The 14270-nt window shown below is 32.3% G+C and overlaps 1 long non-coding RNA gene across 1 annotated transcript; it reads right to left on the bottom strand.

Moving 5' to 3' along the window:
- Positions 1 to 1220: 1220 nt before the first annotated feature.
- LOC143046656 (uncharacterized) lies at positions 1221 to 4747 on the bottom strand. Its single transcript, XR_012969209.1, has 2 exons — positions 4679 to 4747; positions 1221 to 1325 (listed from the first exon to the last, which is right to left on the bottom strand). It is a non-coding gene; the product is annotated as an uncharacterized LOC143046656 (long non-coding RNA).
- Between the last annotated feature and the right edge of the window lie 9523 nt (positions 4748 to 14270).

The following is a 14270-nucleotide window of genomic DNA, read 5'->3' as shown; positions in this document are numbered from 1 at the left end:
GATTTCAGAGAAAATGCGATGACAAACTGTTGCAGTAGTATATTGAGGCAAATAAGTTTAAAGGGGCGTAACTTCTAGAAAAAAAATTGTATCGTAATTTCCTGTCGATATGCACATCTACATAGTATGTCCTTATTATCTACAAAGTTTCATGAAATTCTGTTGTGTTCAGAGGAGTTGCGATGACAAACTGTTGCAGTAGTATATTGGAGCAAATAAGTTCAAAGGGGCGTAACTCCTAGAAAAAATTAAATCATAATTTCCTATCAATATGCACATCTACATAGTATGTGCTTATTATCTAAAAACTCCTCTGAAACCATACAAAGTCAGAAATATTTGTGATATGACGTATAAATGTAATGTTTTCTACTTCCTTAATTTGTTTTTGAAACAATCTTTTTTCCACAGAAAATGCCAATTTTTGAGAAAATATCCGTTATCGATCCGTGTCTTATACGCTTTCGCATGCACAGTCGACGTACTGCCCGCAGCATTTAACTTTATATATAAATAATATAGGACAATGGTGTAGATTAAAAATTACACCATTTCAGGCCCTTTTGTTTTCCACATAATTAATATCACCAATAATTAAAAAGTTGCGTGTCGAATCCGATACCGATTCCAATAGTATATTTCACAAAATTACCTGATCCCTGTTACATAATCTGTACATTCCGCCTCTATCAGGCGCACAACCAAACGGTGTATTGAGGCTTTGCTATAAACACGGGTAATGATCACACCTGAACTTCGTCATTATACAGGGAATAACTGTGCACCTTATAATCAGCGTGACTTTACCAAATGACAATACGAATTCTAAAAATCCAGGCTAAAACTAAGGGGTAAGTTCTTTAATTCAGTCAAGGACCCGCGATGTCGCTGGTATGGTCTAGTTAGCCTTATGTGTTTCGTCCATATGTATGAATGAATAACCTTCTTCAGTAGATAGTGCAAATGGTTAAAAAGGTGACAAAACCACCTATCATCATATTCCAGGTAGCAATGTTTGGTATATTTCAATGCACTTTTTATTATTTGGCTATCTGGATGCAAAGTATTTGTTTCAAATGCATCTAAAATAATATAATCTATCTTAAACTATTCATGCTCAGTGGATGGTGCTTCAATAATTCCTGGTGATTACAATTTCAACGATCTTACCTTAGTTGTTTATATCAGAAAGAATGCATTGGCATAACAATGAACTGAGCTTAATGCAAAGCACTTTAATAATACACTTAGACAGAGAGCTCAATCCAGTGATATACTTCTTGAACACCAAAAACAAACATGCCTAACTGCACGGATCGGAGGTCCTGAAAATAGACATGTAATTTAATCAAAGAGCTGAATAGCTCTGAGGGGAATTCGAAAGACGGCCCTTGTTTCTTTTTTTTTTTTTTTTTTTTTTTTTTTTGGGGGGGGGGGTATCTTTTGATAGTCTTCATATAAAGAATGAAAAAAAGAACAGCTAAAACATGTAGAAAGGTTGACAATATGGAAGTCAATTTTTGTTTAATCTAATTTTGTTTCCTTAGTTTAGGATTCTATTTGGACCAATGGGAGAGATCTGCATCTTCTAAATCTAAACATTCGATTAAAGTTGATAGTTAATTATGTAAAATTCAACTGAATTCTGTCATTTAACAACAACTACAATGTTTTCTGAAATCTTAATTGTGTACCACTGAAATGCAGGCTATGCCATTTCCCATTTTTTTGTGACAGTACTCAAAGATTTTTAATTATTTTCTCAAGAATTTAGTTAGGACTGAAAAATCCATTTAGTTTTAAATTTCCATTGATAAAGTTCCCAGTTACAACTCTCACCACAGGGATACAGTTACTAATAAAAAAAAACAATATGATTGATGTAAACTTTGTGAAGCTTGTTTCCCGATCATACATTTTGAAATATTTGTAAATTTCATGAATTAAAAAGGTTTAAACTATAAAATACAACATTTTTAAAAAAAAATTTTTTACCATTTCAATGATTATGTGTTGGTACACACAACTTAGTTTTAATGGAAGACTGTTAATCATATACTAAATGTCACATTTTAAGTTTTAATTTAGTGGATAATTACTCATCAATTGAGGTGCTCCTGATTTGGAGGAAGATTCACAAAACAGAATTTTACAGAAAAAATGAAAAAAATCGTTTCTCTCCCCAATCTCTTGTATCTCCACGAACTTTGTATACTTTGAAAGTTGTTGACCTACAAATTAAAGTATTGTATGTTGATGTTTGAATCATCTACAGCAAACATAATTATGTTAAACTTAACAAATACCAATTTATAACTAGTGCACGAACTCTGAGAATGATTTAAATAACCAGTGAAGGATATCCCTGCTTCTGCATAGTGTGGCATTCCAACAATGACGTCATTATAAAATATAATTTAGGTTGGATATATTTAGAATATTTCGTCATACTGATTTTTCCGGATTGTAAAAGAAACGTAAATAGTGTAAAGGGGAGCTCAAAATACGTTAATTTTGCTAGAAGCAGAAGGAAAATGTGTAGAAAAGTGTTTAAAGTCAATCTATTCATTTGTGTGTTTCCTTCTCATCAATCCCAGTAAGATTTGTTGGGGGGTTTTCCACACTATAAAAACAAAATGAATGATGTGAGGGGATGTCACTCTGGTCAACCCCACAGGGGATTGACGGCTTGAAGCCGTCTTTCCCCAATTATATAATATGTAAATAAAATGTCTATGTACATGTATATAAAACTCAAATACAAATATAAATTTCTGATTAAAATAGTTAGTAAAAAGCAAGAAGATGTCACTACATGCACAAATAAATACATCCCGAGTGCCTCTCTCTTGAAATAAGAACAAACATCCACCTTATCTTGGAAAACAGGTGAAGAAAAAAACCTTCAAAGCTAAAAAGTTTTCAGTGTCTATTACCATCACCACTGAATCAATACATTTGTATTAGTACATGCACATGTATTTGCATCAGTGTAAAAATGTGCTAAAAAGTTTTAAAAAAATACTAAAATAAATGTATAATTTATGTATGGCTGTATGTAATTGTTTCGCGCCTACATCAATATTCATATAAGTGAAAAAGTTTTTCTGTGGATAAATATATATATATATATATATATACAACTCGTCTAAACATCAACCCTACAATGTTAGATCTGTAAATTTGCTTTCGCAAATTTTATGTTTTGTGGACGAATGGACTACATCTAGACATAAGGTCTATGCAATTTTGATAAATATATACATGTATATACACGAGACTGGTGTGGACACACTTGCATGGATGCACAAAAAATCTAGATACATTAAGATAGAGAGAGAGAGAGGTATTGATGATTTTATACAGAGTTTTATGTATTTTACTCTCGAAAAAAAGACATTCCAATGAAATACATTTTGTAGATGTATCAGACATGTCAGATGCAGAAGCTAATCTATTTAACTCTCCCAGTCATCCATTATGGAGTCAAAGTCTCGTGACAGTACTCATGTACAACTAAAACTATGCCTAGTAATGAATCTGATTCAACAAATGCAAGTACTGTGAAATGTTTCAAAACAGCCTATTCATTGTGAAGTAATTGCTGGTCTCCCCATTTATGTAAGGTATAACAAATTGACAAATAATTAGATGACCATTAGTCCAAAGCAAGGTGTTACAGAAAAATTTTAAAATAGCTAACAAATTGACAAATAATTAGATAACCGTTAGTCCAAAGGAACACGTCACAGGAAAAAAATAAAATAGCTTTTCAACATGGTCAAGACGTCATAATTATTTGGCTTAGATGACCATTTGATAATTTGGGGGCCAGAAGTAATATTTTCCAAATTGAATATATTCATTTTCATCTGTTATGCTTATTTTATTCAGTGGACATGTGGATATGATATTCATTTTCAAAATCATCCTCCCCAAAAAAATCAAAGAATAATCCCCTTTCCTTTCAACTTTATGCCTATATGTACTACCTCTGTACTCAGATCTAATCCTCTTGCACACTGTTTTTGTTGCTCTCAAGAACATATATAACGATATTAAGTTTAGCTTCTACAGACCCCTTATCTGGGATCTGGGAAATGTCCTACTATAGTGAGAATTTCTTCATACAATCGATAGGGATTTTTGTTTGGGGGTCAAAGTTTTAAAGCTATGTGTTAAGGGGAGGTGGGTCATTATGTGGTGAAAAATTTGAACATTCCCTTCAGCTGATAAACAATGACCGTTCCCTAAGTTTAGCTTCTAGATACCCCTCTACTTAGTGTGTTTCTCCTCGCGTAAGGTTCCAGTTCTCATTATTAAATCCGACTGAAAGCATCTGAAAAAGCATTCCGACCTGGGAGTCCTTGCCTTCACCTGTGAAAATCTGACAGTCAAGAGACAGGTTATTCCACTGGTCCACTAAAAACAATAGCTTCTACAGACCCCTCTACTATAGTGAGAATTTCTCCTCGCGTAAGGTTCCAGTTCTCATTATTTAAATCCAACTGAAAACATATATGAAAAAGCATTCCGACCTGGGAGTCCTTGCCTTCACCGGACTTCACCTGTGATAAATCTTAGCATGCTTAGTGTCAAGAGACAGATTATTCCACTGGTCCACTGAGAACAAATTTCACTGACGGATAGAAATGTTTGCATATAAACTAATGCCTACCTTTTCTTTGATGCAAAATATCCAAAAGAAATGATAAATGTCCAGCTGGCGATAGACGATGACCGAATTTTGGGAGAAAATATAAAATAGAGAACTCTACCAAAATTTCACGGAGCTGAATTTCCGGATTATATAAATCGAACGTTTTGGAAAATCTCTAAGGTTTCCCACACAAAACGAAGGTGTCAAGTTAAGAATTTTGAAACAAAAAGATCATTTCAGCGATACAGGCCTAATTTATATGTATGTTTATGTGTTTCGTATCAACCCCATAACAAATTAAAAGTTTTCAAAAAATACACTTCCGCCCGCCATGATCCAGTAAATATATATTTTGTTATAAGTGTAGTTAACAACTGCAAATATTGTTAATCGTTGCGATGACAGTATGGGTATCTTCAATTCATATCAAGGTTTGTTAAATATAACCATGTTACATATAAACACCGTGCGGGACAAATTTGCCATTCCGGTATTGGCAAATCTGACTTTGTCGGTTTACAAGATATCAAAAAATAATTTTGCCCAGTGATAGATTATTAAAAAAATTTTAAAATGCCATATGTCCCAACTTATCAATGTTGTCACTGTTTTCACTGCAGCTGATTAAAAGTACATTTCCCATTGGAATTTTGATAATTCCCATGGGAATATTAGAATTTCCCATGGGAACATTGAAAGTTCACATGGGAAAAATTACTTTTCCCATGGGAATGGGAACAATTACTTTTCCCATGGGAAGTTTAGAGTTTCCATGGGAAAAGACGAATACAAAAAGTACCCATGGGAATTAATTCTTCCCATGGGAACAATTTTTCTTCACATGGGAACAATTTTTCTTCCCATGGGAACAAATTTTCTTCCCATGGGAACAATTGTTCTTCCCATGGGAACAATTTTTCTTCCCGTAGGAAAAAAATTTCTTCCCATGGGAACATATTATATTACAATACGAACATTATTTTCTTATTTATCTTACCTATAATACATTTCTAGGAATATGATTGGTTAAAAGCCATCGCGTGGAGACCGTGTTTATTCCAAATTAGGTTAACAGGGAGCTTGCGGCGAGGCTTATTCCATTAGACGTTTAGTAGCGGAGATACGTTTTGGGCAGTTTTTGATTATTTAAATGTATTGAAATTTCTGTTCAATATTGGTATATCAAGGTTGTTGATATTAAATTGTTGTTGTTGACATTAGTTTGTTTGCGTGGACCACTGGAAGTAGGTTCTTAAAATTGAACACTTGAACACTTTAATAAAAAAATAAGAAAAAGTGGTATGATTACAAATAAGACAATTCTAATCTAAATTCAACAAGTAAAGATAGTCGGTAATATAAATTCGTTACATGGTGTGCTAGTGACCTAATACGATATATATATAGGGGGTCAGTGTATATATCGTGTTAGGTCACTAGCACACTATGTAGCTAACAATATTCGCAATACAGACAAGCCTAACATGTGGCTTGGCGTCATCAATATAAAAAAATAAGTTAATTAGATTCGCAGTTTTAATGCTTTTAAACATTTTCTATTTAGTTGTGCTATTTTCTTCAATACAGAAAGTCAAGATACATACTAAGATGCGTAAAATGTTTGAGATGTTTCCTATGGTAACAATTGTATTATGCTATAATAATTGAAACAGAAAATAGATGCACAATAGGTGTAAATATACAAAAGATATGGTGTCAACGAAGGTTTTCGGTCAAAAAAAAGTTATTTCAACTTATTTTTATTTAGTAACTTCTGTAATGAAGAATCTCAAAGTTGTTTTCCCTTGAAACACAAATATGTTTTATATATTAACGACCTGTCATGTTTTGATAATTTTAGTATGGAACAAGTTGAGTAAAATTTCGCTTCTCGACATGTATATGATCTACGAGTTTGACTATCCCTCTATTATGTTCTAATTCATAACTTCAAGCGAACATAAATTATTTACAAAATAAACTCACCACCATTGTATGGGATCAGCTCGCCTGACAGTGTGCAGCAAAGCTTTAATTTTATTAAAGACAAATGCAACGTAAAAAATGTTCATCAGTGTTACTGTCTGCCTACGCCGCTGCAGGTAACAAACACAAAAACCAATCTACAAAAATAAAAACAATTTTCATTATGTACGAAAATACATTTTATGAATCAAATAAAGATTCTGTTCTTACACACATTATTATTCACATTAATAAAAAATAACACAAATAAAATACATTAAGTCGGGTGGGAGGGTGGGAAACTTTACTGCACCAAAAGCGAACCTCGAATGACAATATCTTTAATATACAAAACCGCCAAAAGTATAGCACGAAATATTTGAAATGACCTTATTCAAATAATATGGTCAGTTCTAACTCGACCAATGAAAAACTTTTAACCTATTATATACTTTCAAACACGTGTAATTTTATAAACAAATACACGTGGTAATGTTTTCATACCGCTGTACATAACTTTAATAAATATATTTATATTTCGCCTCTCTAGTATGAAGTTATCTTCATTAAGAATAATTTACATGCAAATAAAGTCCATATGCCAAAATATGCTATAATTAATACATGCACTATGAATGTAAAACATAGATTTTATGTAGAAAATATTTGTCTATAAGCATGTATTAGCACGTCCCTGTGCGACAAACACAATCTAATCAATGTCATTAACTAAAAGGAAGAAATTTGTACTTTGTTCACGTAAAAATGGTTCGAAAGATACCAGAGGGACATTCAAACTCATAGATAAAAAAAAACCTGACAACGTCATGTAACTCAATTATTCAAATGATACATAAAGACATTGTATTATAGTATTTAAGGTGGTATGGGAGTCTAAAATAAAAATGATAGAATTTGTTCATAATTTGCCAAAACGTAGTATCTATTGATATATGTTCAAAAATATAATAAAAATGATAGGTCACCGTGCATTTTCTCAAGCTACAGGTTGTGACAAAATGACACATGTTGTATGGACTACACAGGAAAAAACACCATTTGATGATTAGACACTAAACAAAAAGATAGAATTGTAAAATAAATTTGGAAAAGATGGCTTTCAGACAATGCTTTAGGAATATCAAAAGAAAAGATAGGGCCACAGTGCGTTTTTACGGCTAAAATACAAAATAGGAAAATTCCATGTAGAATCCTCAAGAAAATGCTCTGTTTTAGAGTTACCTCCCCTTAAAATGCCAATTCAAAAACATTTAAAAACAACCAAAAGTGAAAAAACAAAAGAACAAATAACAATCAAGTACCGATATTGTGTCAATTGTATTTTAGAACAAGCTTACAGCTCTTATTACCTTAACAAAATCATGTAAATGATGTAGTAGTGGACAAATTGAGAATTTTTTTCTTAAACTAGTACTGGAGAATAACAACTTCTCTTTCAATGAAAAACACTATCTCCATATCCAGATAGACGGTACCAGTATGGGCACAAAAATTGCCCCGTCATATGCCAACATATTTATTGGCCAATTTGAAAAACGCCTCTTGGCTAGTGCCCTATATCAGCCCTTATCATGGTTCCGATTCATTGACGATATTGATTTCAAATGGACAGATGCAAAAGAATATCTTAATGAATTTCTAGAACACTGTAACTCTTTCCACCATTCAATAAAATTTACATATGAATCCTCTATGGAGAAAATAAACTTCTCGACACTACGAGTTACAACGGACCTTTATACCAAACAAACGGACAAACATCAATTTCTTTCTCCTAAAAGTTGCCATCCTAAACACTGCTCCCGTGGTATCCCATTCAGCCAGGCATTGCGAATCAAGAGAATATGCTCTAATGAAAATACGAAATATGCTAGACTTGGACAACTTCGTAAACATCTAGTTGTTCGAGGATACAATAACAACATCATTGATAGCGCTTTCGAAAGAGCAAACAGAACTAGTCGCCAAGAACTTCTTGAGTACAAAGTTAAGAATAAAGCAGCTAACAGAACACCCCTTGTACTCACTTACCATCCTGATTTTAAAAATTTGTCATCCATTGTTCAGAAGCATTGGGAAATTATAGAAAATGATTTAAATCTAAAAAAAAAAAGTGTTTTCATCACCACCAGTCATGGCCTTCAGAAGACCTAAAAACATCCGTGACAAATTAGTGACATCTGTATTAGCAAAGCAGCCTTCTCCATCGCCCGGTTGCTTCAAACAATGTGGTCGAAGGAATTGTTTGTGTTGTAAAGCTGCCAATACAAGCAGTTCTTTCATCAGCTCCGTTACTAAACAAAATTATGCCATCTACTCTAATTCCAACTGTAAAACGGAGAACTCAATTTATATATTAACATGTGACACTTGTGGCATTCAGTATGTGGGAGAAACAATGGACAAATTTAATATTCGGCTCAATAACCATCGTTCATCGTACAAAACCAACAAAAACTGTCCTCTCACAAGACATCTTCGTTCAACGAAACATCCTTTTGATAATGTTACTTTCCAAATTATAGAAGTCAACACCGAGTGGGACACCACGGCGAGAAGGAGAAAACGTTACGCACGCTGTTCCTACAACCCCTAGGATTTGTAACACCATCTTCGAAATTTCCTCCGCAAAACAAAATAAAAATGTAAGCAAACACGAACCACTATTAAAACAAATTCAATATATGTTTTAAATTATGCTTTTATAGCTCTTGATCATATACTAAGTAATATCTAGTATATTTGAGGATTAAAATAACAAAGTTATGTGAAAAAAACGGATGTCCAACGTTACATTTATGAAAAACTGTTTTGACTCTTATGTATAGTGATCATATTTCTTTTTCTCTGATCTTCCGGAAACTTGGCAGGAACAACGGCATGTGTCGGTTCTTTGTGGCGTTAAAGCCGTTATTTTGCCAAATTTCATTTGACTCGGTGGCCGCATATTAAGCTGGAATAAGAAAAATGTCCAACGACGTTTTTCGGTAACTTAACGACTGAAAGTGAATTTTATAAGAAGATATAGCGGAAAACGAATAAAAAGAGTAAGATAATAATAACATCTACCAAAAGTACAAATATTTGCCTCATTGTTCGTGAGTTCAAATATTGCAGATTTTATAAAATCTTCTCTACACAGTCGTTTTTCAAGCGGTAGCCATTTTGTCCAAGTTGATATTTCATTTTTCAAAGCAGTTAACGCGTATTTTTTAACTGATATTTCAATAAGTTATTTATAATTGATCAAAAGAAAAGTTAGATACACGAAGAGTACAAAATGCCAAAATTCTTTTCTTATTAACTACATATTTGGGTCTTAAAGGAATAAATTTTTTCAACACATTACAAAACGGTAGCCATTTTGTCCAAACGTCTAAAAACGTCGAAAAATCCGAAAAACGCTAATTTCCGACGTTGCATGTCCTAAAGTTTCAATTAAATGTTCATGATATTTAAAACAAATCGTTTGTTGAAATTTGGAAAACAAAGTTGATGGCTGCCGAAAAAAAAGAATAGTGCATGTTGCTACATGTATAGACTCCGGCCGGGACATAGATTCGACACAGGTTAAATTGTGCAATTTTTATTGATCGTTTATAGCTTTTATCGATTTATTTAAAAGAATCGTGAAAAGGGAAATTAAATCTCATTACATCAAGTTCGTTCAACTTTTGCAAAGACAAATTGGAAACACCAAGACAATCCTCTAAATGTAAAATGCGAATTTTAATTTATGTTGCGGAAGGACTACGAAATAGATCATTTAAAGTCGTCACTTCAGTAAGGTGCATTCACCAATTATATTAAAAGACTTAATACAAGTCCACGGAATGTTTTACTTCGCAATTTGTCCTGCTATTCATGTTATAACTGAAAGTAATTCCTGTACTACATATACTAGCGAAGCCGGAACTTTTCGTCAATATTAACTTGTGCATGAAATTGAGGTAATTGAAAGACAAATCCAAAACAGCGACGATAACCGTTTCATTGAATTAATAAAACCCGGGATTATATTAGCCGTTTTTACGGACAATTCAGGAGTAGATTACTATATTTTAAAATGTATATCAGAAGTTAAACAATTTAAGCAAGCAACTTTAGAAGACTTGGAAAATAATTCTCAAGCCAAGATTCAAGAAATTGAAGGGGTGTATTTCGACAAATTATGTGCCACGGAAAATACAATTCTATTCAAATTAATCAAGGTTAAAAATGTTTCGATTTACTTGCAGAGTGTCAGATATATTTGTATTGGGGTTGAATTAAGATATAGAAATTTTACAATAACAGATGATATGCACCATGAAAGTTAAACATCCTATGATAAAAGTTTTGCACATTATTTATGGAAACCGTATACATGTAATTTCGTCCAATTTTTCCTTCCTACATTACTTGCGACAGTAAGCACTGCATTTTTAGGTGAAATAACTTAAAAGGTATTAAATCGATTTCCACAACTTGAGGTAATTTATGATAAAATGATTTCACAAAAAGAACAGAACCAGAATCAATTAACAACATATAAAAAAACCGAATAAAACTTGCAAAAATTAATCAAAGTCAAAAACCCTCTTTGACGCCGCATTTTTAGTGTAACGTCGTGTTGTAGGAACATCGTGCACAACGTTGAAGAGAAAACTTTTGGATCCACCAACTCCACACTTTAGAAACTGATGGTCTTAACGAAAAAGACGAGAAAAGATACAGAAAAGATAAAGAATAATTTAAAACAAAACATCGTCCTTTTTATCCCGTAATATTGGCCAATGGAAGTTGCTAACTTCAACTACCAATCATTTATTTTCAAAGCAGCTAAATCCAAGAGCAACATGTACTTGGAGCTGAAAATTTTTCTTGTTTTTAAGACAGCTAAATCCAAGTGCAACATAGACATTGAGCTGCAAAATTTTCTTATTTTGAAGGCAGCTAAGTGCAACATATACATTGAGCTGCAAAATGTTCTTATTTTGAAGGCAGCTAAGTGCAACATATACATTGAGCTCCAAAGTTTCTTATCATCTACATCCGATTTCACCTGGATAGATGCACGCTTGATAAAGCTAGTTGGTCTAGCGAAATATTGCGTTTATTTTCATCATCTTGTAAATATTTTAAACATTCTTATATTTACATACTAAATAGTGTGTTAAAATTACATTGTTAGGCAATCGATATATACAACTCGTCTAAACATCAACCCAACAATGTTAGATCTGTAAATTTGCTAAATAATTTACAGATCTAACATTGTTGGGTTGATGTTTAGACGAGGTGTATATACATTATGTACACAGCCATGTATCACCATCATTGATGGCGATCCGATGGATACATCTGTTGTAGAATTGTCACTGACTCAGACGTACTTATATATATATATATATGTATATATATATATATAAAACTGAGTTCTTGTTTGGAATGGTACTTACTAGTGGTTTATTGAATGGGGTCAAACAGTCACCATGAACACATTGGAATTTGTTTTTACGGAACATCAATCTTGAAATCTGTATTAAGCTATATGAATTCATTATTTAGGAATTTTTTGGGTTGTCATCACCATTTAGTTAACCTTTATGGCATGTTTATTTCACAAATGTTTCCACTTGTTAAAGGTTCCGAATAAAGAGTATGTTCGTATTCATCTCCGTAAATTAATAGAAAACATATGATCATTTTATGAACGAAAGATGTACAGTTCATATTTATGTTACATGAACATGCGAGTAAAATGCATATCTAAATTGATAATCGTACTAAAGAATGAGTACAATTATATTATTATTGGGTTCTAGCCTGCACCACAGTATTACAATGCTGCGGTGTCAAAGAGTGGTCCCACAATTTTAACAACATGAACACCATGAATATCATACAACAACATATCTACGTACAACTATAGTGTGAAACTGTCGTGCACGATACTGATAACCGTCATAACGGATTAGCATCTAGAGAAGTAAGATGAATAGACGAAATACCAACGTTTATTTGGACTTTAACCATTTATAATTACATGAATAATTTGATGTTTTTTTTTCTATAAATAACCATAATTTATTTATTCTTATAGTTAATTCTTTGATCATAATAATTGTAAAAGGAGCACTCAGAGACTTCTCAATCCGCCCGTCCGCGACAAATGATGAACGCTTTCGTATATACAATTAAACTGTGGCGACATTCAATATAAACCAGTCAGGCATACATTTGTAATTTATACATGTTATATAGAGATGTTTAAATACATAAAACTTCATTAGGGAAAATGAGCATTTTACACAGACTCCTTACGATATATTTTAAACATCATTACAGTTCGAAAACCAATATTTAAATTAGATTAAATAGGCTGAAAATCAAGTTTGGATTTTGTTAAAGGAATAATTGTAAATGAATATATAAAAACGTGGCCTTTTATATTATCATGGTAGGATATTACTCCTGCATTAGAAAACTAGCAAATACGTTTTTGTCTTCAGATTCTCAAAAATAATTTTTAAGTTAGTCAATGCTTTCAAAGCATTTTTAGAGGATTTAATTACCTTCGATATCAATATATCAAGGTACCATATTAGTGTAAACTATATCAATCGGTTATTTTATCTGTTTCAGACCAATCAATCATAACATACCTTTTATGTACTGTATTTCAAATTTATATGGAAGAATATTTGAAGATTGTACAGGAAGTTAAGCTCAGTTAAGTGCATCGATGCATACGTTGAACTTAGTCATGTATAAATTACTTAATATTAAATGTATGTGTTTGCTTTAGACGAACAATAATGTCCTACCTTGCTAACAAATCTATGTTTGCCAAATTAAAACGTTATCAAGTATAATAATTGTGAAGGATTTCTATATAAAAAGAAGATGTGGTATGATTGCCAATGAAACAACTCTCTGCAAGAGATCAAATGACACAGACATTAACAACTATAGATCACCGTACGATGTTTTCGATTTATAAATAAACGTTTTATTCGATGACAGATCAACAATCTGAAAGGGACACTAGCTACGAGACATCTACAAAATCTAATATATTATATTTTTTTGCTCAATCTTTAGTGAAATGCAAATAGTGGAATGATAAATCGGTTTTAGCAGCCAGAATGGCTCAATTTTGTCAAAATAAGCTAAAAAAAAACATTTATTATGAATATTCACTTGCAAGTGAATAATTCGACCTCATTGAATCCGTATGCATGTGAACTTCAATTTAACCCCTTAGCTTGAGATAGATAACACGTGAACTGTATGTGTAAAGTTATTGAAAGGGAAAATAATGTCAACAGTAAAAGTGAAACAAAGGTAAATCATTTGATTGACTGATTATGTAATAACGATGATAGACATGTATTTTTAATCTATAATATGAAATTAAATAAACATAGAAAATTCCAACAGCACGAGTTTGCTTAATTTTTTTATATCTATATTTATGTTTAAATCGCTTATATTGTCATCTGATGACTTTAGAGGTCAACTCGATAGTTAATTAGATAGGTGTCTAAACTAAAATACACACGAAACGAAGCTATGTATTTTCATGCCCGTGTCCTGTTAATTGTGTTTGTTTTAGACTTTTTTAATAGTTTGGATAAAT

This window comes from Mytilus galloprovincialis, chromosome 9, assembly GCF_965363235.1.
Source record: "Mytilus galloprovincialis chromosome 9, xbMytGall1.hap1.1, whole genome shotgun sequence".
NCBI lineage: Eukaryota > Metazoa > Mollusca > Bivalvia > Mytilida > Mytilidae > Mytilus > Mytilus galloprovincialis.
The sequence above is the reverse complement of the archived record's forward strand: the minus strand, read 5'-3'. Positions and strand labels throughout refer to the sequence as shown.